Source organism: Arvicanthis niloticus, chromosome 19, assembly GCF_011762505.2.
Source record: "Arvicanthis niloticus isolate mArvNil1 chromosome 19, mArvNil1.pat.X, whole genome shotgun sequence".
Classification (NCBI taxonomy): Eukaryota; Metazoa; Chordata; class Mammalia; order Rodentia; family Muridae; genus Arvicanthis; species Arvicanthis niloticus.
In genome coordinates, this window is record NC_047676.1 from 30791043 (window position 1) to 30813898 (window position 22856).

The 22856-nt window shown below is 41.1% G+C and overlaps 1 protein-coding gene across 6 annotated transcripts in view; it reads right to left on the reverse strand.

Annotated features, from left to right (window-relative positions):
- Nucleotides 1-22856, reverse strand: part of Fyb1 (FYN binding protein 1) — a 136658-nt gene that overhangs the window by 85904 nt on the left and 27898 nt on the right. The window contains exon 1 of one of the 6 annotated variants that reach the window (XM_034523583.2): nucleotides 8053-8211. The exons of 4 other annotated variants lie outside the window; for them this stretch is intronic. The gene's annotated coding sequence lies outside the window, so the exon portion shown is untranslated. Of the gene's footprint in view, nucleotides 1-2350; nucleotides 2571-8052; nucleotides 8212-22856 lie in introns of those variants that run through there. One more of the 6 variants, XM_076916151.1, reaches the window with a different exon arrangement.

Here is a 22856-nt window from a genome sequence, read left to right on the forward strand (position 1 = left end):
ACACACACACACACACACACACACACAAATATCTTGTACACACATCTACCTTTCCACCTTCTGTTTTCACTTAAAAACTGAGACCTGGGCCAGGCAGTGGTGGCACACACCTTTAATCCCAGCACTTGAGAGGCAGAGGCAGGCAGATTTCTGAGTTCAAGGCCAGCCTGGTCTACAGAGTGAGTTCCAGGACAGAAAAGGCTATACAGAGAAACCCTGTCTCGAAAAACAAAAACAAAAACAAAAACAAAAACAAAAACAAACAGAAAAACGAGACCTGTCCCTCAAATGCACAAAATCAAACCAAACCAAAACCCAAACAAACCAGAAGCCCATGCTCCTGAACTTTGCTTTCTTCCAGCAACCATGTGGGTTGCATGATTCCCGTAAAACTCGGGTCGTTAAATATTATCCATGTTAGCTCTGATTAACTGATTGCTGGAATTACAAGACTGTACCACTTCTCTTGGCATTTAAACTTTTAGCCATGTAAAGGTTAGCCGAGCTCTCTCCTCTCCTGACAAGTGCTGAGGATCCGTCCCAGAGCTTTGAGTCAAGGCTCTCCCACTGAGCCACATCCCCAGGCTATTTATTCTAAGAGGCATTTCATTGCCTGGAAGATCTCAGAGTCTTATGTTTTAGGTAAATCAACATTTCATACCAAGTTACCTGAATTTCTCTTCGTAAGTCATGTGAAGGGATTGTTGTTGTTGTTATTTTTAGTTGATACATGCCTTCATTTTACTGTGACCAAATACTTGACAAAGGGTGACTTGAGGGCGAAGAATTTATTTTGACTCATGAGTTGAGGATACAGCTCTTTCTATAGTAGTGTACTGTACTTTTTTTTTTTTTTTTTTTTAAATAAAATGTGCTCTCTGGCATTTACATGTTGCTAAGTACGTATCTTCTGAACTGAGTTCTTACCCTTTTCTGTATCATATTATTGATAAATATTTGAACAAAGGTGGATAAAAGGCCATTACCTGAGATGGATTTTGAAATTGCCTGTCGTTTTTAGTCACATTTCTTTTCAGGCTTAGGTATTGAATCAGAACAATTGGGAGGGTGAGCTAAGTGCTCTACTACCAATGCTTGTCGATATTTTAAAGTACAGAAGAAATGAAAGATCCGTGAACGATGGGTAGCTAATGAAAATCTAAACTAACCTGGAAGCTCAGTTTTGACCTTGGTAAGGTGCGTTCGATGTTCTTGCAATTAAAGCAAAGGGAGGAGGAATAATTTCGGTGGGTGTTATTATTTTTTTTTTCCTGAGCAAAATGCACAAAAGAAAAGAAAATGTCTTCATGTGATGGTCTATGATACGCTTATTCCCCAGGAAATGTAAATCAATAGCAATCGTTTATGCAACCTTTTAAGAAGTTTGTTGATAAACTTTTAGCTTCTTGGTGGGTCTCTGTTTAATTGCTGTACTGACTTTCTTGTTTTGAATCTCTGATTATTTTCCTTGAGCACCACTCGTTTTTACTACTGTCATGATTGCCCATATTAGGACTGCAGGTACACTGACACAGGATATGGTATCACAGGATACCATAAGGCTGCAAGCCGTAAAGAATAAACACTGTAGGAAGCCAGCCTCAGTCCTTTCCGAGGCTTAACTGATCACGCATAAGAATAAGAGGCAGGAAGTGGTGGGATCGAACAAGGAGAGGAGGCCCAGCTTCTATGCTGGCAATGATGAGATCATCAAATGATCTACTCTGGCCAAAAGACATGGCAGAGCACAGAGAAAACAGAAAGCCTTATTCAACCTGGGACAGTCTTCCGTCTTGAAGTAGACAACAACTCATGAAAATGTAATGGATTCAAGGTCAAACTTAACACAGAGAAATAGCTTTCAGCCATAGTGGTTTGCTTCATAGAAGAAAGACAATGATAGATACACTTTACACAACCAAGCCCTTCTCCCTTCTCAACATGTGTGCATAGGTGCCCCATACCTAACGTGTGTGCACATATATGCACACAAGTGCATTTATGCTCACACACATGTGTGCTCATACACACATGCACAAAGTAGAATGCTATCTCTTCTTGAAAGTATTTCATCTGTTTTACCTGATAGGCTTGGAAGGAGTTTTTTTTTTTATCTGAGAATAAATATTCTCAAATCTTATTATTAGAAATTACATAATAAAGTCTAAAGTTAGGGTTAATGGAAGATTAAAATATAATGCTTGCGATAGAATCCTAATCAAATACAAAGACGGCAAATCTAACTAAAGAACAAAAGACTTGCAATGAGTTTTATTTTCCCTACAAAGGCACTGCACAAACATTTAGTTAATTATAATTTGCATATTTAGTGTGTACACTGTGTACTTACTGAGGTGTATTTTCCTTTCTCTCTTTAGGAACATGCCTCCTTCTGTAAACATTCCAACCTCAGGCCTGGAACTTTCTCCCACAATATATATTAAACACACCATCGGATGGGCTGAATTTACTTGAATTTTTCTGTGACTGATCACAGAGTAGTTGGGAAATGATTTCCTCACCACTTTGGTTGACCTCAGCCATGAATGCACTCTGAGATCTCGATTCCATTGCAAAAGGGCTATAGTGGGTTCCACTCAGCTGAGCTTCTGAGACTGGAGTGACTTCTGAGTCCCTTATGGGGCCCCTTCTCAACAGGATGTGGGAACTTGTCTCTCACCACAAACTTAAGTTCTTGAGGAAGGGCAGGAGCCTACTGCCTCAGAGGGCAGGGGGGGTGTGGGCTGGAGGATCTCTTGGCAGAAGCCTCAGTGACAGCCTTAATAATGACAACAATTTTGACATATAAAGTTGTAGATGCTTTTGTGATATCCCACCAGGCAGCAATGCCCTAATCCCCTATGGCTTACACTCTGAGGTAAAATGCCCCCTGAGTAACACACCTGGCAGCTGTGAGCTCTCTCAAGGCCGTGTGTGCTTGTCTACTTTCCTGTGGCAGGTTAGCTTGCATACATAGGCAGGGAATTCCTGTGGGTATTACATCATAGCATTGGCTCTATTGCCCCTCGATGCAGTCTGTTATCCAGAACCCTTTCCTTGTTTCTACCATGTAAATGGAGGGAGAGGAAGCAAGAACATTTAGTAACTACGCGGCTTCCGAATACCTTGCATTCTCATGGTGTATTGGTCAGTAGGATTTTTTGTGTCCTTCCTCAAAGGCTAGGAGCTTGGAAATCTCTATAACTCTCCAAATTAGAACTGGCAGACCACGAATATTGCTACTCTATCAAATACTTCTGCGCACCATCTTTAGTTTGTCATGACTCCCAAAGGCTTGTGCATAAAAAAAAAGTGGAGTAATTAAACACAACTTTCCACGTGTGTCTGACATCTTTCATATGATTAGATTTTGACATCCTAATGTGAATAGAAATAGGATGCAAAGCACACAGGGGATGATGGTATAGATTCTATAGATTCTATAGAATGATGAACAAGCTTAAAATTGCTTCTTTTGCTTTTCTAATTGTGTGTGTAAACAAAAGGATGATATATATTACAGTAGATTTAGGTTACATCTGGTTAGGATTTTTTTTATATAAAGATTTATTTATTTATTTATTTATTTATTTATTTATTTAATGTATGTGAGTAAGAACATGGTCACTGTCTTCAGACACACCAGAAGAGCGCATCAGATCGCATTACAGATGGTTGTGAGCTACCATGTGGATGTTGGGAATTGAACTCAGGACCTTTGGAAGGGCAGTCAATGCTCTTAACCACTGTGCCATCTCTCCAGCCCCCTACTTGAACTGCTTAGGATCTTTAAAGCTCCTTTAGCTTACATTATCAAAGTGTAAGAAATTAAAGATTATCTTTGAAGAATTTACATTTTCAACTTTTTAGCTTATAGATAACTGTAAAGTTTTTACGCATGTGTTGTTTGTTGTTGACTTGGCTTTTGGGAGATTACTGTTTGTTGTCTAATGCAGGACAAGTTCTTTCATTTTTTTTTTTTCTGGTCCCTCCAGTTGTCTTAGCTTTCAGTTGCTCTCTCAAAACAACAGAAGAAAATTAATCGCGCCAAATACATATAAAAATCCTGTTAACTGTGAAACTCCTTAATATGGAGAAAAGATGCTTTGCCCCTCCCACCTCCTCAGCTTCTGTATTACTCCCAACACCCACGGAACACTGACACATGTTCCCAGGCAGAGTCCTTTTATCACCCGAAAAAAAAAAAAAAACCCTAAATATTCAACGAATATGGGGACCTAAAGGATGGAGGCATCTATGGGAGTTTTCTAGAGGCTTTCTTCCCAGTGTGTGAAAAGATCTGAGACAAGAGATCTGCCCAGATGGCGACAAACTGAGACAGGTGGCAGCTGCTATGCAATGAGGGGTTCGGAGTTCTAAGAAAAGTAAAAAACAGATATTAAGTGAAGGACATGGAAGGTTCCAGAACAGAAGCAGACAGTCTTTTGAACTATTACTCTCCAGAGTGTGACGGTACAGGTACCTCTGATTCATCTCCTACCTTCCTTCCAGCCTCCACCTCATCCCTTCCCTTCCCTTCCCTTCCCTTCCCTTCCCTTCCCTTCCCTTCCCTTCCCTTCCCTTCCCTTCCCTTCCCCTCCCCTCCCCTCCCCTCCCCTCCCCTCCCCTCCCCTCCCCTCCCCTCCCCTCCCCTCCCCTTCCCTCCCCTCCCCTTCCCTTCCCCCTCTGAACCATGAAGGATACACATGCAGTATTTAGTGTCAGCTTTCAATGACTCAATCATTTGACATATCCGTGCACTGACTGCTCTTCCAGAGGTCCCGAGTTCAATTCCCAGCAACCACATGGTGGCTCACAACCATCTGTGATGAGATCTGATGCCCTCTTCTGGTGTGTCTGAAGACAGCTACAGTGTACTCACATACATAAACTAAATAAATAATTCTTTAACAAAATGAGCTACAGGGGGCTGCGCAAACCAACTGCTTTTAGAAGGCACTTGAGCAAGAGGACCTCAATGGTATGGTGGGATAAGGTGAGAAAGAACACTTTTTCTAAAAAGCCTCTTGAGGAAGCCATTGGAGAAGGGCTAGATCCCAAGCCCTGATTTAAGACTTCCTTCTGTTGTTACTAACCACAGTTAGTGGTACTTTGTAACAGAAATCACTAGAAACTGAAACATGTACCCTCTCATCTGAAACACCTTGTGCTGGATTTAGAATCTGAGTGCTTACATGGAAGAGGTTTAGTGAGAAAAGTGGAAAGGGTTCTTCATATAATTAGATCACAGGGTAACCATATGTGGCTCTCCCCACCTCCAGCCCAGGGTAGCCTCCAACGGCGTTGGGTGATTAGAATGGAGAAGCCTTGGTGCTATTTACTCTGCCCAAGCAAGGTCCTATGTTTTTCTGACCTGTTCCCAGGATGCATGGCCCAGCAGGTGATTATCTGAGTGAGCCAGCTAACTGTATTGTTGCTGCAACAAAATTCCTGAAGAACAAAAGCAACTTATTGGAAGAAGGAATGTTTTATCTTGGCTTACGGTTGTTGAAGATGCAGCCCATCTGGTCATATTGCATCTACAGTCAGGAAGTAAGGAATGATGAACGCTGTGCTCGGCTCAGTCCCTCCCCCTCATCCTTTTTAGTGATGTGAGAACCTGGCCCATAGAATAATCCCATTTGAATTTAGGTTAATTGACCTAATCAGACAACCCCTCATAGACATGTTTCCATGGTGATTCTGAATCCCATCAAGTTGACAAAGTATAATACGCTGAAGTGATATATAGCCTCGTAACTGCCCTGGGTTTCTGTTTGTGGACCTAAGGTGGTTAGCAGGCTACACAAACACGGTGAGTCTGGGGTTTTCCACATTACCAGAGAATCCCCAGACTACTTTCTAAAGGGAAAATATCTTTTGGCTTCTGCAACTTCCTGTTGCCTTCTCACTTCTGTCTGGATGCATACTTGATTTGTTCTAGTGGTTAATGCAGGGGCAATTCCAACCCCAATTCCAGCAGTAGTTAAATATAGGCTCAGCCCTAAGCCCTAAGATTAACAGGAAAATATGTCAAACTGGGCTTTATGGCAAAATCAGTTTAATTGGTGACCCTAGCATAGAGTCACAGTGTCCGAGAAAGACACAGAGCCTTAAACATTGGGCAGTTCAATGCCCCACATTTTTTACAGGAAAGAACCAGAGTAAGGGGTCTGTCCAGATAACCCATTGGACCCTACTCTGGGTCTTTATCTTGCTTGTACACTGCACTTCTTACTGTGATATTGGTAGCTGTATTGACATCTGCTTTGGATAACAGATAACTTATGCTGGCCCAGGAGATTTTGGGGTGTTACTTAATAAATGCTTAGCTCAATGCCCATTTTACAGATAAAGAAACCAAAGCACAGACATTTCACTCATTTACTCATGACTCACATAGGGGACATGGTTGAATATAAACCAAACTTCCATCTTCATGTTGAAGCTACAATCAGGAGCTCAGAGAGCCCAAGACTTCTAATAAAACACAGTTTACCTATGTTCTTGTTCTTATAACAGTTCCTCAACGGCATCCCTCAGCATGACTTCAAACAAATTCATAGCTCTGGCACATCCTAGAACTCCCCCGCGTTGATGCTGCAAACTGCATCCAAGCTGCTGAGAACTTCCCAGCCACCATGTGAACTTAGTCTTTGAGCCACTAGATGTCAGTATAGCCACTCTGTGAGGCAGCGCTTACTTTCCCCCCAGATATTACTCTGAAGGGAAGAAACGGGAGGGAATAAGACTCCAGTGAATGTTGTAGAGATGTAAATGACAGGGAGGCAGAAATAAATCCGTGGAAATGAAGTCTTTCCAAACCTTTCTTCCCTGTTTTGAAATATGAGACCGGCTCTTTTCGGTGTTTCAGAACTTGCTACAAACCCTTGCTATTAGATATTGCCTTGAGCAGAAAGTTCTAACGACGCGATGGTGTTAGAAAGCACAACTTCATCACTCTCCTCTTCATCTCTTGTTATTTATTGCTAGTTTCTTGGGGCATTGGACTCACTGAAGTCTCTGTCTGATCTTACATATGTATGTGTTGGTACATGTATATCTGCTCAGTAAGTTCCCCTCCTAGCAGGAAGAGAAAGGCTATATCTAGTTATGACTTGGCTTATGGGACTGCACACTCTTTTGTTTCTCTATATGAATTAGTCTGTACCCGGCGCCAACATGTTTCACGTAGCAAGTACGAATAACCTAGTGTTATGCATTAGCGCTTAATATACATCTTTATCCCCACAGCAAATGTTTGAGGCCAGTACTGGTCTTATACCCATTCATAAAGAAGGAAGTTTAGAGACATTATATGACTCTTTCAGAGTTACACAGTAGATAGGAGGTAGAGTTCAAAGTCCATTCTCTTTTAATGGCTTCAGTATAAATATAGTAAACGAAAGAGGGAAAAACAGTCTTACACCCTTCCAAAGCGGCCCACAGCGGTGCATACAAGAGGACCAAGGTTTGCAACTTAAATCCGTAGTTACTGATCAGTCTCAAAAGTCTTCCTTGGCTGACTTGTAGCTGTGCATCATCATCTATCCAGTTTGCCAGGGCCTCCTGGAGAATGAGGGCCGTTGGGTGTGGCCTCTTTCCTTTGCCACTGTGGGAATCTCACAGAAGCCACATGCCCCGTCATTATCTTAAAGTTTGAAGGAAACTGAATGTAGCTTCCCCCAACCCCCATCACCAGGGCAAACCCACATCTGTTAAGAGCCAGAATGAAGCAAGTCATTGGTGCCCACCTCTTCAGGCAGTGAGGTTGTTCCTCTGGACCAGAGTCACGTGCAAGACCAGAGGTGGCAAGGCACAAGAGGCCTGCAAACGCAAGTGATAGACATGTTCCTAGCTGCGTTGACTAAGGTGAGGCTGAGATTTAGCATCTGATGTCTGTCTCCTCTGCTGCTCACCAACAGAGCATGTGCCTTTCGTTCACTTACTCAGCAGCAGAGTCTGTCCTGCCAGGATTTGGAGGTAGCATTATTACCTGCTATAAAAATCTGAACACAGATGTGAAAGAAGAGACCTGGGCATAGTTGTTACCTGGTCGCTGCAGAGGAAGGTAGAAAGATGGAGAGGCTCGTTTAGTGCGTCTTCCTAAGGCCCGTGCCTTAGATCCCCTTAGTTTAGCTGCTGTATCTGTCCTGCATGCAAACTCCAAGAATAGTGGTGTATTCTGATGCCTGCCTTGGCTATGTGTAGGGGAATGGTTGAATGAGCTGCCCCTTTCTCCCTGTGCCAGGCTGACATACACAAAAACAGTTCAATTATAGCCTTAGGATATTGAGCAAGAAGGGGGAAAAGACAGGAACTAAAATGTGCCTATTCAGCCCATATACTTCTGCTCTCATTCCCACCAAGCATGTGATATGCAAAAGAGCAAAGCCAGAATTCTACCAGCCACCATTACATAGGAGGGAAATAAGTTTTGCAGACTTTGGTTCCAAGATCTGTCTGGCTACATGGAGCTGTCACCTTGTAGTGGAGGCCAAGTTTCTTTGCTCTTGATTGGGAAAGTCCCCTCACCCAGTGTGTGCAATACTTGGGGCCTAAGTCTGCTTGTGGTCTAGAGATGAAGTGAGGCACATGTGGGTGGTATATGTGCTGGAGAGCCCCATGGACTCACTTCTGATGTTCTTGTGAGACTCTTCATCAAACTCTGGGAAAAACGAGGTACTAGGTGACAATTCATGTTAAGAAACTACAACTGGGATTTTAGCAAACTTCACTTGACTTCTTCCTTCCTTTACAACATTAAAGACCACCTTTGGAAGTCAAGTACTATCCCGAGCCCAGCAAAGTGAACAAGGTAAGTTGACCTTGTAGGAGTCATGCTAGGGCAGCCCACTGCCCTCCCAGGAAGACCTGCCCTTCATAGCTGAACTCCAGCCCACTTGCCAGTGACCTATTTCTGACAGCTCTCAAAACGAGAAAGTCTTATATTTTGATAAGGGCTGTAAGATGGACAAACAAAAGAAGTTAGTGTGAACCTTAACTCCTCCCTCTGAGTTCCCCACCAGCTGTCAATCAGGATCCCTTGTTTTCTAAGGAAACTGAAAGTGCACTCACGGGACTGAAGTCCATCCTCCCACAGGGTTCCTTTGAGGATCTTTACCCTCACAGTGCATCCCTTCCGTGTGGTGTTTTGACATCTTCTGAGATGTAGCAGTCTGCGAATGATTTTTGTTGTTGTTGTTGTTTGTGTAGTAGATATGGCAAAGGGAGAATGTCTTCCCTGTAAGTCTTTCAGGATAACATGTTGCCCTAACATTTCTTCTCCATCTGGAGCAGTGGCTTTTTCAGCTTTCCTAATACTGAAACCCCTTAGTACAGGTCCTCAGACTATGGTGACTTGGGATCATAAAATTATTTTCATTGCAATTTCATAGCTGTAATTTTGTTACTGTTATGAATTGTAATATAATCATCTGATATGCAGGATATCTGATGCGTGGGGGTTGCAACTCACAGGTTGAGAACCACTGATCTAGAGGCAAGAAGACACACAGTAAAGACTGTATTTTTTTTTTTTTTTACCTAGAATCCTTCTTGAGATAGTGTTAACTGAAGAGTCGGAAAGAATTGCTTGCATTATGTCTTAAAAGAAACTGATAGTTTGGGGAAAGGCCTCAGTGGGGAAAGCGCTTGTCACTCAAGCATGAGGAGTTAACTTTGAATCCTAGAAACTCAGATAAAGCCCTGTAGCAACACGTATCTGTAACCATGTTGCAAAATAGGAAGCTTGTAGTCCTGCTGTATAGTGGTGTATACAATGCAGAACAGGGTAGAGACCATGTTGCAAATAAGATAAAAGGTGACAATGAATGTGTTCATGTGTGCTCTCTCCCCCACACGTCACATGTGGGCTCTCTCTCTCTCTCTCTCTGTCACACACACACACACACACACACACACACACACACACACACACAGCACACAAAATAATTTTAAGAAGAAACTGATACATAATGTTTTCATTATTCCTGTGCTTACTTCCCAGTAAAAGCTTAGGTAAATTACAGGAAAACCTGAACAGTTAAATAGAAATAAAATCACTCAAAGTTTTTTTTTTTTTCAAGTCAAACTTTAGATCTTTCAGCTGCTACACAATTAGAGGTAAAACTCAGCATTTCTTGGGATTTTATTGAATGGGCACCCACTCCCTCTGCAGTGATTTTAAGAAAACTATGAATGTCTCTATCTTTGCAGGTATGGACATCAAGCATAATCTGTTATTTCCCCATTTTATGTTGCCTTAGGGTACAACACAAGGAAAGACAAGTCATCGTAGAAGGGGCGCTGAACTGGGAAGATCAAATGCATGTGCGGGATATCAGAATTCCTTCTTCATGACTTAGGTAAATTCCTCTACCTCAGCTCACCCTTACTCAGGTTGAGAAGTCGGACCCCATTCCATTGGACCAGGAAAATATCTGCTCACATCCATTGCTGCCAACATGCTGGCTTCTCTCTTTCCACATTAAATAGAGAACTTACTATCATCACTTCATTTTAGCACTGATAATGCTCCCACTCAATTAAAAAGTAATAGTTAATATTCTGGGTCTTTAAAATATAGTAAGCAACCTGAAACTGAAAGCCAAGGCAATCCTGTTTCAAGTGCGGAGATCTGGTGCTGGTGGCTGCATTAGTTCTGCTGGCATTTAAAGCCCAAACAGATATGTTTGGGAATGACAATCATTTGGCCAAGAGTCTGTCTTCAACACAGCCCTAATGGCTTCCTTCGTGCCATGGATCTAAGTGTACTTTGATAGCACTGGGCTCCCTTCTACTTGCTCAGCAAAGAAGTGAATTTGGCAGCAGGGCCACATTCTTCCATCACCAAAACTGACATGGAGCCGATCAAGTTCAAATGAATGGATGTCTCTGTGAAAGCTCATGATGCCTGGAGGATGGCCAAGAGGTTTGTGAATCAAGTGTGCCCAGATCACAGTCCATCAAAGGAAGACATCCTTCCACTGAGCTTACTGTCTGTGTCTTAGGCTGCATGGTGCCCAGACCCACTGGTGATGGAGATGGGGGATGGGTTATGTAAGAGTGGAGAACAGACATGGAGTCTTCTGGGTTTTCTTGGCTTTTGTGGCCACTTCCTCTTTCTTACCTCAAGACTTCTGCAGAGAGAGAGAAATATCACAAGCCACACCATGCAGGATTGGCTTCTATGTAATGTGTGAAAAAAAAAACAACAAACAAACCAAAAACAACAACAACAAAAAAAGCCAGTGGCTTTTCTCTGCTGTATTTTGTTCTTTCTTCTAACCTCAACATTATTATTCTCACTTCTTTTGCTTTTTTAACTCTCTGGCCAGCTTAGAGTTTCCACCTCTGAGTGTCTAAAGATCCTAGAAATACATTTACATTGGAGAATAAGACTTAAAAACCCACAGGGCTAGAGGAAGAGAGAGTTCTCAGTGCTTAAGGACTCTGGTTGTTTTTCCTGAGGACCTGGGTTTCGTTTTCCTCATTCCTCATACATTGGTTCACGATCTGCTGTACCTCCAATTGCTGTGAATTTTGATGCCCTCTTCTGTTTTCCATGGGTACTATACACAGTTGAACATATCCAAATATTAACAACAACAACAGAATCAACATGGACAAAGAAAAGCTCATGAGGTCTCAACCCAACATTAAAACGTAAAAACAACTAAGGAATGCTGAATTCAGGAGAGCTACTCTTTCCCAGGGAAAAGCACATGGATTGGTTAGGCAATAACAAATGTCAGCCCAGAAGAATATACGTATAACTAACATTATACACAGAGCAGGTTATACTTATGAATTTAAAAATATATCTAGGTAGCAACAGCGAAAAGAAAAGAGGCTATGAATTTGAACAAGAATGGGAGGCAGATACATGGAATATCTAATTATGGTTCCCCCACAAGAGCTGTTTAGCTTCTTTTATCTAAATGTTTTCTTTTTTACAAAAGCACACAAGGTTATGACTACAGTATTTGATAGAAAATATAAAGAAAATAAGAAAGATTAAATGTTTAAAATAAAAGATTGGAGAACTGTCATAGTTTCTTGATTCTTGATGAATGTCTTGGCCAGATTTTTTTTGAGTGGGGAAAGGAAATCCTCAAGGTCAGTTGAGGACACAGAGATGAGTTTCAACAAAAACACAATGCTCCCTCCCCTTCCTTCTGACTCCGCCCTTTTGATTTGGATAGCAAGTCCCCTAATCAGCTGGAGCGCATGGAGAGCCCTGTCTGATTTGCACCGATTCCTCCAGTGCTCACAGTGCTTCTCGTCAGCCTCTTGTTCTCTACGGGTCCTCATGTTCCCTTGTACCCGCCTGAGACTCTTAGTCCTGCTTTTCTGATCCACCGAACACATACAGGTAAATGTCCACCTGCCCAGCCAGAGGGTCACCGCTCACATGAGACACATGAGATAGGCTTGAGTTGGCAGTCTGCTTTAGACTTCTTTTTCTGACTAACATTCTTACCTCCTGTCAGCCTGTCCCTACCTCTCAGCCTTCCAAGCATCTTTGGAATTACACCCTTCCCTACCCCACTGAGCCCTGCATCTCACTTCCTGTCTGCGGCACTAATACTGCTCTTCATCAAATAGGATTTTTTTTTTTTTTCTGTCATCATGATCTTCGAGTGATAAATGAATCACATTTGCTTAAAGCATTTCATTGGCTTTCCAACCTTTGGATAAAAATAGTCTTTTTTGTTTTGTTTCTCGAGTTCTGGGTATTGAGCCTGTTGCCTTATTCATTCTAGGTAAGTGCTATAATATTTCATATTCTAAGCCCTCAAAGGCAAGTGACCTTTTCTTTTATTAATTTGGAAGACATCTATAGTCACACATGGCATCCCCTTCTCTCACATCCATGCCTGCCTCCCCATGTCTTCACCTGGACTCCTGCACATCTGTATTTAAGCTCAGGTCACATTCACCCTCACACTTGAGTCTCGTCTTTGCCCTTTAGAGTACTTGTGGCATCACATGGTAATATTGTTATGTCTTGGATCCATTAAACACTGTCATGTCCCAGTTGACAAGCTGCTGAGAGAGGGAGAATCATCTTTCTTGAGGAGTGTGGCCACTGGCAGGTTCCCCATGACCCAACAGTCATGTGCATACTTGCAGTACTAATTGTACTCTGTGGGCTTAATTAACTAATTAATAATTACAAAAGGAGCACACGGAATTGAGAAGGAGATGTGCTGGAGGGTCCTGGGAAAACTGAGGGTGCTCTGAGGGGTGATATGTCAGGATACGTTGTATACATGTATAAGAATTTCAAGTGCGTATTTAAAGCATTAGGGGACATTCATGCTGACGACACATAATCAAAGCAAGGTTTTAATCTCTATTAGATTTTGATTTGGAAAAATAACAAGGATTACAAAATAATTTGGACTCAGATGAAGAAATTTCATCATCAATTGAAATTACATCAATAATGTAAAACCGTTATGTTTTATAGGTTTGAAAATCATTTTGTAAGAGATGTATACTGAAAAAATTAAGAACTAGTTATTCCATTTTACAGGGTTTATATACTCAAGTGGTTTAGGAAGTAATTTATGTAAGCACATATGATGTGTCAAAATGTTAAAAATCTGAATGAATTTAAATGATGAGGATGAGAGGTTTCAAGTATTATTGTTTAAGCTTTTCTGTAGGTTTTTTTTTTTTTTTTTTTTGGTTTTTTTTTGGTTTTTTTTTTTTTGGTTTTTTTCGAGACAGGGTTTCTCTGTGTAGCCCTGGCTGGCTGTCCTGGAACTAACTCTGTAGACCAGGCTGGCCTCGAACTCAGAAATCCGCCTGCCTCTGCCTCCCAAGTGCTGGGATTAAAGGCGTGCGCCACCACCGCCCGGCTTTTCTGTAGTTTTGAACTAAAAAAAAAAGCAAAACAGAACAAGAACAATTAAAAAGGGAAATGTAGACTGGGGCGTTTTCACATTCAGACAGATGTCTGGCTATCTGTGAGAGTCAACACCCATAGTGGTCTAGAGAGCTGGCATGGGTTGCTATACTTGGTCTTGTAATTAAAGTCACCTGCCTGACCTCAGCTGGCATTCACTTTGCAATTCATGATGTGATGAACCTTCGAAATTCTCCTCCTGGCTCATTCTTTATGGCATTATTTCTGTTGAAGTCTACAGACGGACCTGAATTATGACCTTGAGAAGTTCACAAGGGAACCAGAAAGCAAAGTTTGCAGGAGTTGTAAGATTACACACATGTAAATGCATCTCCCTCAAGTTAGTGGCCAGATGAAGAAGAGAAGCATCAAAGGATGACTTTTTCCTGGAGAAATAACATCTCCATCTCCTAGGACATGGCTCCTGGACACACCATCATGATGAGCAAGACAGATTTTTGTAGGTAAAGTAGTGAGCTCAGAGAAACCCCAGGAAAGTCTTGATAGTCTGTGGCAAGTAGTGGCAGCAAAGAGGCCCCAGGAAGAATGATGATTGAATTCTGACTTTCTTTAAGTGCATATTCTTTTATATTAGAAAGACCAAGGGGCTATTGAGATGGCTCAGTGATTAAGAGCACTTGCTGTTCTTCCAGAGAGCCCAGGATCAGTTTCCAGCACCCACATGGTGGCTCACAATTATCTGTAACTCGAGTTCCAGGGGATCTGACACTCTTTGATGCTCCACAAACAATATATGCCCATGGTACCTGGGCATACATTCAGATAAAATACCCACATATTAAATAAATAAATGAATAACCAAGAAAATGTGACAAATCCTCACCAATACTTGATAATGGACAGTTTTTGTTACAAATTATGGCTTAGTTATTTTCAAAATGCCTCAAACAGATCAAGAAACCAGACATTGTTTCAGCCTCACGTGGAACAAAGATTTCCATGTAGCCTTGTCCCATGCCACCTGGAGGCACTGCCTCTTGTAGTAACACTCTGTTATTCCCAACTCCCTTCCCCGCACCCAGAAGTGAAGGAAGAGGAAACAGGGCTTCAAAGCTGAGGTTATCCTGAAAACAAAACAAAACAAAACAAAACAACAACAACAACAACAAAAACCTCACACATTTTAATCTTAAGCCACCAGACTCAGGTGTTTTGGATATGATAGTTCTCCCTTAGTCCCCAGCAGCATCGGAAAGAGGTGAGCAAATAAAACACAGGACAACAGAAACATATGACACTTTTCTCCCTGTAAGATGTCATTTATCTCTCCCTTTTATCTTGGAAGCTAAGAAAGCAAAATTGCTCTCACTTTTAATCTTCCTGCTTTGTGGGACATAATAACATTTAAATCCCCCAGTTTAGTATCACAATCGATGGTTCCTCTGTACATTTAGCTTGGTGTAGCTTTCTCTAAAAACGCATGAAAGCAAAATTATCTATAAAGTTTTGGTTACCATGGTAACAAATGGCACCATGTTACATTGTAAGTCTTGTTTTGTGGTAGACACAAGGCCTGGGGTTCTCTGAAGAATCTAAGGACTCAAGATTCTAGGATAGTAGGCTGTTTTAGTGTTGCTAAGGTCAGATTTGAAAAGCAGAAAGACTATACGGCTGGACAGGACAGGACTGAGGGCACAACGTTTCTTGGGTAGAACAAAGGCAGACAAATGGCTATCTGTCATGATGCTAAGACCAGCTTGACAAGTGCATACAAGATGAAAAAAACTTGAGGAAAAACTACCCATTGTCTATATCCAAAGGAAAGGAGAACAGAAATCAATAACTCTTCTGGGTGATACATCAGTTTGCAGAAAATCTAAGTAGAATTAATGAGGGTTAATTATCTCTCAAAACCTTTTTATGACATATTTTTGTGCATATTCGAGAGTACATGCCCATATATTAGGTCACACACATGCTATGATGTAAGTGTGGGGGTCAGAACATTAGAACAACATTAGAAGAAACATGCAAAATACTGCTCACAACATATTCTCCTTTGGACTCCAGGACATATTGTTTTATATGCCAAAGAGGAATTGCAGGGGAAATGATTCCAGTTCAATATTATTAGGGAAGAAAACAAATTCATAGTGTGATGTTTATTACAGCTCAAGATACTTTAAGTCTCATGGAAGCAGACTGGTCATGAGAAATCATTACAAGATGACAGAGCCTGAAATACTACTTGAAAGATGACTAGTGTTTGGTGGGATGGGAGAAAGTGTGAATAAGGAAGTGTCCAGAGACGAAATATTTTCAAAATTCTTCTGTGCCACGAGGTAAACAGATACAGGGAGTATTCTTTTCACAGAGGTCTGGGGAACTGAAACAGAGAAGTCTAAATTCCCATGGACCCAGCTCATCTCAGCTGCTCCTTCTTCAGTTGGGGTTTGGTCACTAGATCACTGTGACATTAGCCTGTGTGTGATAAGATTGGGTCACTGAAGTAGTGGCAGAGTTTGACAATGGTGTTGGGATGTGGGCAGTGATGGCAAACCTGCCTCAGACAGGAGAGAATCTGAAGGGATGTAGAAGAAGGCTCTATTGTTCACGTGTGTGGCTCTGTGTTCTTGAGAAAAGGATTAATATAGAACAATGAACAACAGTGATCTCTCCCTCCTCCACTCTCTCTCTGAATAGGTAAGGGTTACTGGAAGAAGGAGGCAGAATAATATCTGTTTAAAAGAATGCATGTGTGTGTATGCATGAACCTTCCAATCTCTTTAGTAGATTTCCTTAATCGAGATGAACACTGTAGTGGCTAAAGCTGTAACTCAATGGGGTGGATTTCTTCACTGGCACAGACAAGTCCTCATGTTCCACCCCTCAACCTCAAAAATGAAAAACAAACAAACAAACAAACAAAACCCAAAATCATTCACTTTGCTATATTTAAGACATTGATTTGATGTAAGTTTTACTGGTAACATTAAGTCCTGTGAAAGTTAAAAAAAAAAAAAAGGCTTCTAGGAATGTGAGATAGAGCTGACTTAGAGTACCGGTAGACACTCATGATTCTAGTAATAACCTACAAATATATGTATATATACATATATGTATATATGATAAAATGATATTCATGTGCTTTTACTACAGCCAATAATAAATAAATAAAACCCAGGCTGCCAATAATTCCAGCCATCTTCTCAAATCAAAATTAAACCCTCATTTAAAACTGTTGTGAACACAGGGTCTGTAAGTGACTATTTTGTCAAACAGTTTGTATGCAACTGGAAAGAGCTAGCAAATATTTGAGGACATGAGTGGTTTGGTTTATGCGGGGATGAAAGTAAGTCTTAGTTGTAGCCATCAAGAAAAGCTGTAAGTGATTAGTTGATTAGATATAAAAACACGAGAACATCTCCAACAGCACTGACCATCTGAGAAACGGCTCCCTCTGCTTCTTCCCTTCTTCAGTTAAGTGTTGCCTAAGACGCTATGTACTTTGTCTGCACATTCCATATTCTCTAGCCTTGACTGTAAGCTCTTAGGTCTCACTGGATACTTAGAACTTACTGGAGGACCCTGAAGAACTTTTAACAATATAGTAATCACTTAGAACATTTCTATTTTGTATTAATCCATTTAAAATAATGAATCATTAAATAGTAGTAAGACTATCACTTTTACAAAAACAATATTTTCCCAATATACACTTTATTAGTAGGCACGGCTTTGTTGTATGGTTTTGCAAGTGTCTTTAGTGCCTGCTGTGACAGAAAACAGCTGCGTCCTCATATTTGCTCAGCGTTTAATCTGTTGTGACATTGTTTTGGATGATATAAAGGAAGACACGGCCTCACACAGATATGCTGCTGGAGAGTAGAAGGATACCGTATTTGCTTTTTAAGATGGTTATATTTTCTCTGGAAAATCCCACAGAACATTCACAAGAATGAGAGTCCAGAAGACGAGTGACCCGTTTGCATTGTTATATGTGCATTCTGGACCTCGTGGATTGCTGGAGAGGGAGTGGGCAAGTTCCAATAGTCTTGGGACTTTACTTGCAGCTGTGATGCTCTGGCCCTTCTCTAGTTGACGTGAATCCATCGCTTTCCAGGATGCATGAGGTTTCCTGCTGCCTGCGGCTGATCTTCACATCTTATTTTTAGGTTTATTTCCAGGTCCGTGACCAGCATCTAGCCTTTGCTTCCAAACTTACTATGCTTCACGCCAGTGCCATGACAGCTACTGTGATTTTTGTGTGGAGCCATAAGGAGTCTGAGAAAAAAGTCACTTCTCATACTCACTTTGTTTGTTTTAGGTGTATATATTCCTTTATTAAAATATTGTCATTGAACTAGTCTGATGGCTCAGAGGATAAAGGCACTGGGTGCTGGGCTTGGTGCCCTGAGATTCATCTCAGGACCCACAAGGTAGAAAGAGAGAACCAACTCCTACAGGCTCTCTGACCTCTACACGTGAGTCATGACACTTGCACACACACCCAAAACGAACAAGCAAATGAATGTAGCTTTCAAAAGTCCAAGTATAATTAATTAGAATATTATTATTTAAAAGACCTAACTTCTGTCAAGGAGACAGTCATAGATCATACTTGATTAATATATGTAAATAGCTATTTATCAATCATTTCCATTTAAGTCCTGTCCTCCTGGGTCATGGGAGGACCCATGACCATGACCAATTAAAGTCTGACTCTAACAGTATTGTGAGGAGGGGGTTCACAATTCTTTTTTAAATTTTGTTTTTATCATGTGTACACGCGTGTATGTACATCAGCATGTGCCCACGAATGCTGGTGTCCGTGGAAGCTAAAAGCTTTAGAGCTTCTGAAGCTGGAGTTACAGGCAGTTGTGAGCTGCAGAGTACTGGGACTGAACCCTGCTCCTCTGCAAGAGCAGTACATGCTCTTAACCACTGAGCCATCCATCCCTCTAGACTCTACAGTTCTTGATATCCCAAAAGGCAATTATAGAATTGCACATTTGATAAATATAAACTCAATATTCAATTTAAACTCCTTGTAAGAAAAAAAACCTCATGTGACTCAGAAGGTGATAAATTTCTTATTCATCTTATAACTGTTCAAGGCAAGTTGGAGCCTTTAAATAGGGAAATACAGCGAAAACCCCAAGGAACAACTTTTCTCCTTTGTAGTCGGTGTAGAATTCTAATAGTTTTCTTGAGAAATGAACAAAGATGACATTTTTCCTCCTTTGGGCCTAAACAGGGGTCAGCACACATTTCAAAAATAAATCTCTCTTAGCTGATTTGATGCAGCTGTCATCCACAGCTGTGCAAGCAGGGGCAGAGCAGAGTCAACAGTTTGTCGCAGATTTACATTTAACGTTTGGCAGAATTCATGAAATGTAGATGACTTGTTTCAGGATTGTTTGCTTTTCTTTCTGCTCCTTTCATGATGACTTTAAATTCACGGCCCACCATCACATGACTGGGCAGCTAGATAGGAGCTGCCAGCTTTATCCCATGAACCCTTGGTAACCAGCTTTTGAACACAGATTAGGCATCAAGTGTGTTGTGTCAGGTGGGTAAATGATGAATAGAATCCTCATACAGGAGAAGTATTAAATAGACCCAAGATCTGCCACAAATGACACAGTTCTCAATAAAACCATTGAGAAGCTTCTAGGGTAGTGTTGTGTAGTATCTTGGACAAATTGTTTTGTGCAAAAATAGAAATGTTCTACAGCTGTGTGGCTCAGGGTGGTATTCATAACCACTTCTGCCTATGGAGCGCCTGATATGTGTCTAATGTAACTGAGAAACTGAATCTTAAGTTAGTTAGCAGCGTTTTTGAGACAGTATCTTGCTATGTGGTCTTGAAGTCCTGGGTTCAAGTGATCTTAATCTCATTTGCCTCCTAATTAAGTTACTACAGGGATGTGCCAACCCACTCAGCTCTTCATTGTCAGTTGTTTACAATTCAAATGGGCACATTTAATTGTTTACATTAAATGTGAATTGTTTAAAATTCACATGGGCTATCGTTATCATTGTTGGATAACCAGTGCAGTTCTAAAGCCTAGGGCCAAATGCTAACCATTTGTTGTCTAAACCTTTCAGACACTAGGTGACATCTAGGTGTGCCACTAGATTTTGAAAGTTCCTTCTATAGGATGTCCAATTACTCATCTTGTTATTAAAGCTCAAATTTGGGTTTAGGTCAAAATTCATATACAACTTTCTTCAGTCCAAAGCTAAGAATATATCTGAAGACAACCACGAGAAGACCCACCGCATTCTAGTCTTTCAAGAAGGTGGAAGATTTCTATACTTTGAAGAGAAACTAGAGTTTAAGCTTTTAATACCTAAAGAGAGCACTCAAGATTTTTGATATTATATTAATGCTCTATAAAATGAAAAAATGGGCTACTACATATCTCTGATAAAAGAGCCGGAGAAAATCAAGATAAGATACGTCAATCAAATCTCATGAGAATCCTGTGGTATGGCTCAAGCCGGCCAAAGACACTACAGTGCCTAGGGGAAAATTCAGAAATTAAGATCTCACATCCACAGAGATAAAGCCAAACCTAAAAACTGGAAGGGATACAGTTTATAGTCAAAAGTTCGCTGAGTAGCTGTGCCGACCAAGAGAAGGATGCAGCTAGAGTTTGCTGTTGAAGAATCAGAGACCTACAGTGAACACCTGAGTGAGTACTGCTTATAGCAAACGTAACTCACAGATTAGAAGACTTGAAAGAGGTGTTAGGAATCAAGAGAAAGCTGAGCTCACATCTGATAAGGGCAGCAGAGAGAATGTGATGTTTGAAGTTAGGCTGAGATTCCCAGTATAAGCTTTCTGACACTCGGTCTGTTTTTGTCTTTGGCTAAGTTACTTGGCTTGAATTTTACCTTTTCACCTGGGATAATGTTAGTTCACATTGAGATTAGTGGTGAACCTAACGTAGCAGGAACCAGGTCTGCACGAATGGTCAAGGAACCTTGAGTATTGGTTATCAGACTTCTCCCAGAGAGCAGAACAAATATTAGAAATACGAGGATGCCCATGATATGTAGTAAGTGAATGTAATTTGAGAGGAAGCTGGTAGGTGGAAGGATAGATAACAACATGCCAGGCAAAGATAGGTTCATATAATCTCTTTCCTTGAAATTCTGACAAAGGATTTGGGTTCTCCATCATAGATAAAGGGAAACAACTGAAGGCTCATGCCCCAAACAGAAGGAGGGTAGCTTAGTCAGAGGAAGCACAGAGGGTAAACTCCTGGAAGAAAAGGAGGGAAAGCAGGTGTGAGCACTTCAGGCTCACTTCTGCAACTGAAGAAAGGTCACATTCAGCATGAGCTTGCAAAGCCCAATGACTTAAGCTGAAGGCGAATAGAGACTGTGATGCCCTAAGGCCTTGGGTCTGTGGGAACTACTTTGTTCCCAACAAGCAAATAGTCCCAGATACGAGTAGCTTCTTTTTGGTCAACTCATCAGTCAAGCCATCATTTCCTGTGTGGTGTGGCAACAGGCGCTCTGGCAGCCACTAAGTTAAGGAACTTAGTACCAGCCTGAACATAATGAAAGAAAAAAAAATAATTTAAATGATTACGACACTTGTTCTTGTAGATGAGACAGATGCTGGCTGTGGGTGGTACATTCTGGTAATGCTTGCCAGTTGGAAAGTAGGAGCAGGAGGATCAGAAATCCAAGGCTAGCCTGATCTACATGCCAGCCTACACTGTGTGATAGCCTGGACTATGTGGCAAGTATGAGGCTAGCTTCATGAGATCCTGTCCTGGCAGCAAAACCAAAGCCAAGAAACCAACCAACCAAACAAGAGCAAGATGGTTCCTTCTGCTGATAGCATGTCAATGGGTTTGGTTCTGAAACTACCACTTGCTGTGAATAGGAAATATTCATGAAATAAATAGTAGGGACAAACCTCAAGACACAGAAGACAAAGATGAGGGGTTCCTTGGACACAGAGGTCATCTTTACTACAGTGGGATAGAACCAAGTGTTCTTGGCTCAAGTACTACTCTGAGGATATGGATTAATGGATGGATATAGACCTATTTCTATTTCTTGACTTTAAGTCTATTGGATGAATTATCGTCATCCTCATCTTAAACAAAGATAGAGAAGCATTCTGACTTTGAAACTGTATTGATATGGGAGGGCTAACTGCCATCTTGACTGACATAATCTCAACTCAGGATGATGTGTTGCCCTAACCTCAAAAGATAAAAATGAACATTGCATGCAACCATGAACAGACACTTACACACATAAAAAATGGTAGGTGGAAAATGTAATATTATGTCTCATGATTAAAAGATAAGGAGTTAGAGAGATGGCTCAGTGATTAAGAGCACATATGGCTCTTGCAAAAGACCTAGGTTCAGTTCCCAGCACACTCACGCACATCATATAACTGTGTATAACTCCAGTTCTGTGTGAATCTGATAGCTCTGACATCTGTGAGCATCTGCACCTATGTGTTACATATCAACACACACACACACACACACACACACACACACACACACACATACATCATTTAAAAATTAAGCAATATTTATTGTAAAATCACAAATGTGTTTGTATGTCTATATTTTATGTATCATATGAAAATATATGTATATATGCATATGTCCATGTATACAATTACTGTGGGGTTGTAATAATGGAAAATGCTTTCCATTGTCAGGTGAATTTTTGCAAGGCAGGAAATGAAATCCAGGGCTTCATGCATATCAGGCAAGGACTGTGCCACTGAGATACACCCCAAGTCTTAGTAAATGAATATATATTTTCTTCCTTTGAGACTGTCTTTAGAAATCCCCTCTGGAGGGAACAATCATCATCCAGCTGGAACTGACCAACAATCTATTTACCTAAGGTGGATCTGTGTGCTAGTACCCAGTGGGCTGACTCATTTGCCTGACTTAGAGAGACAGGACAGGGGAGCAGCTATTGT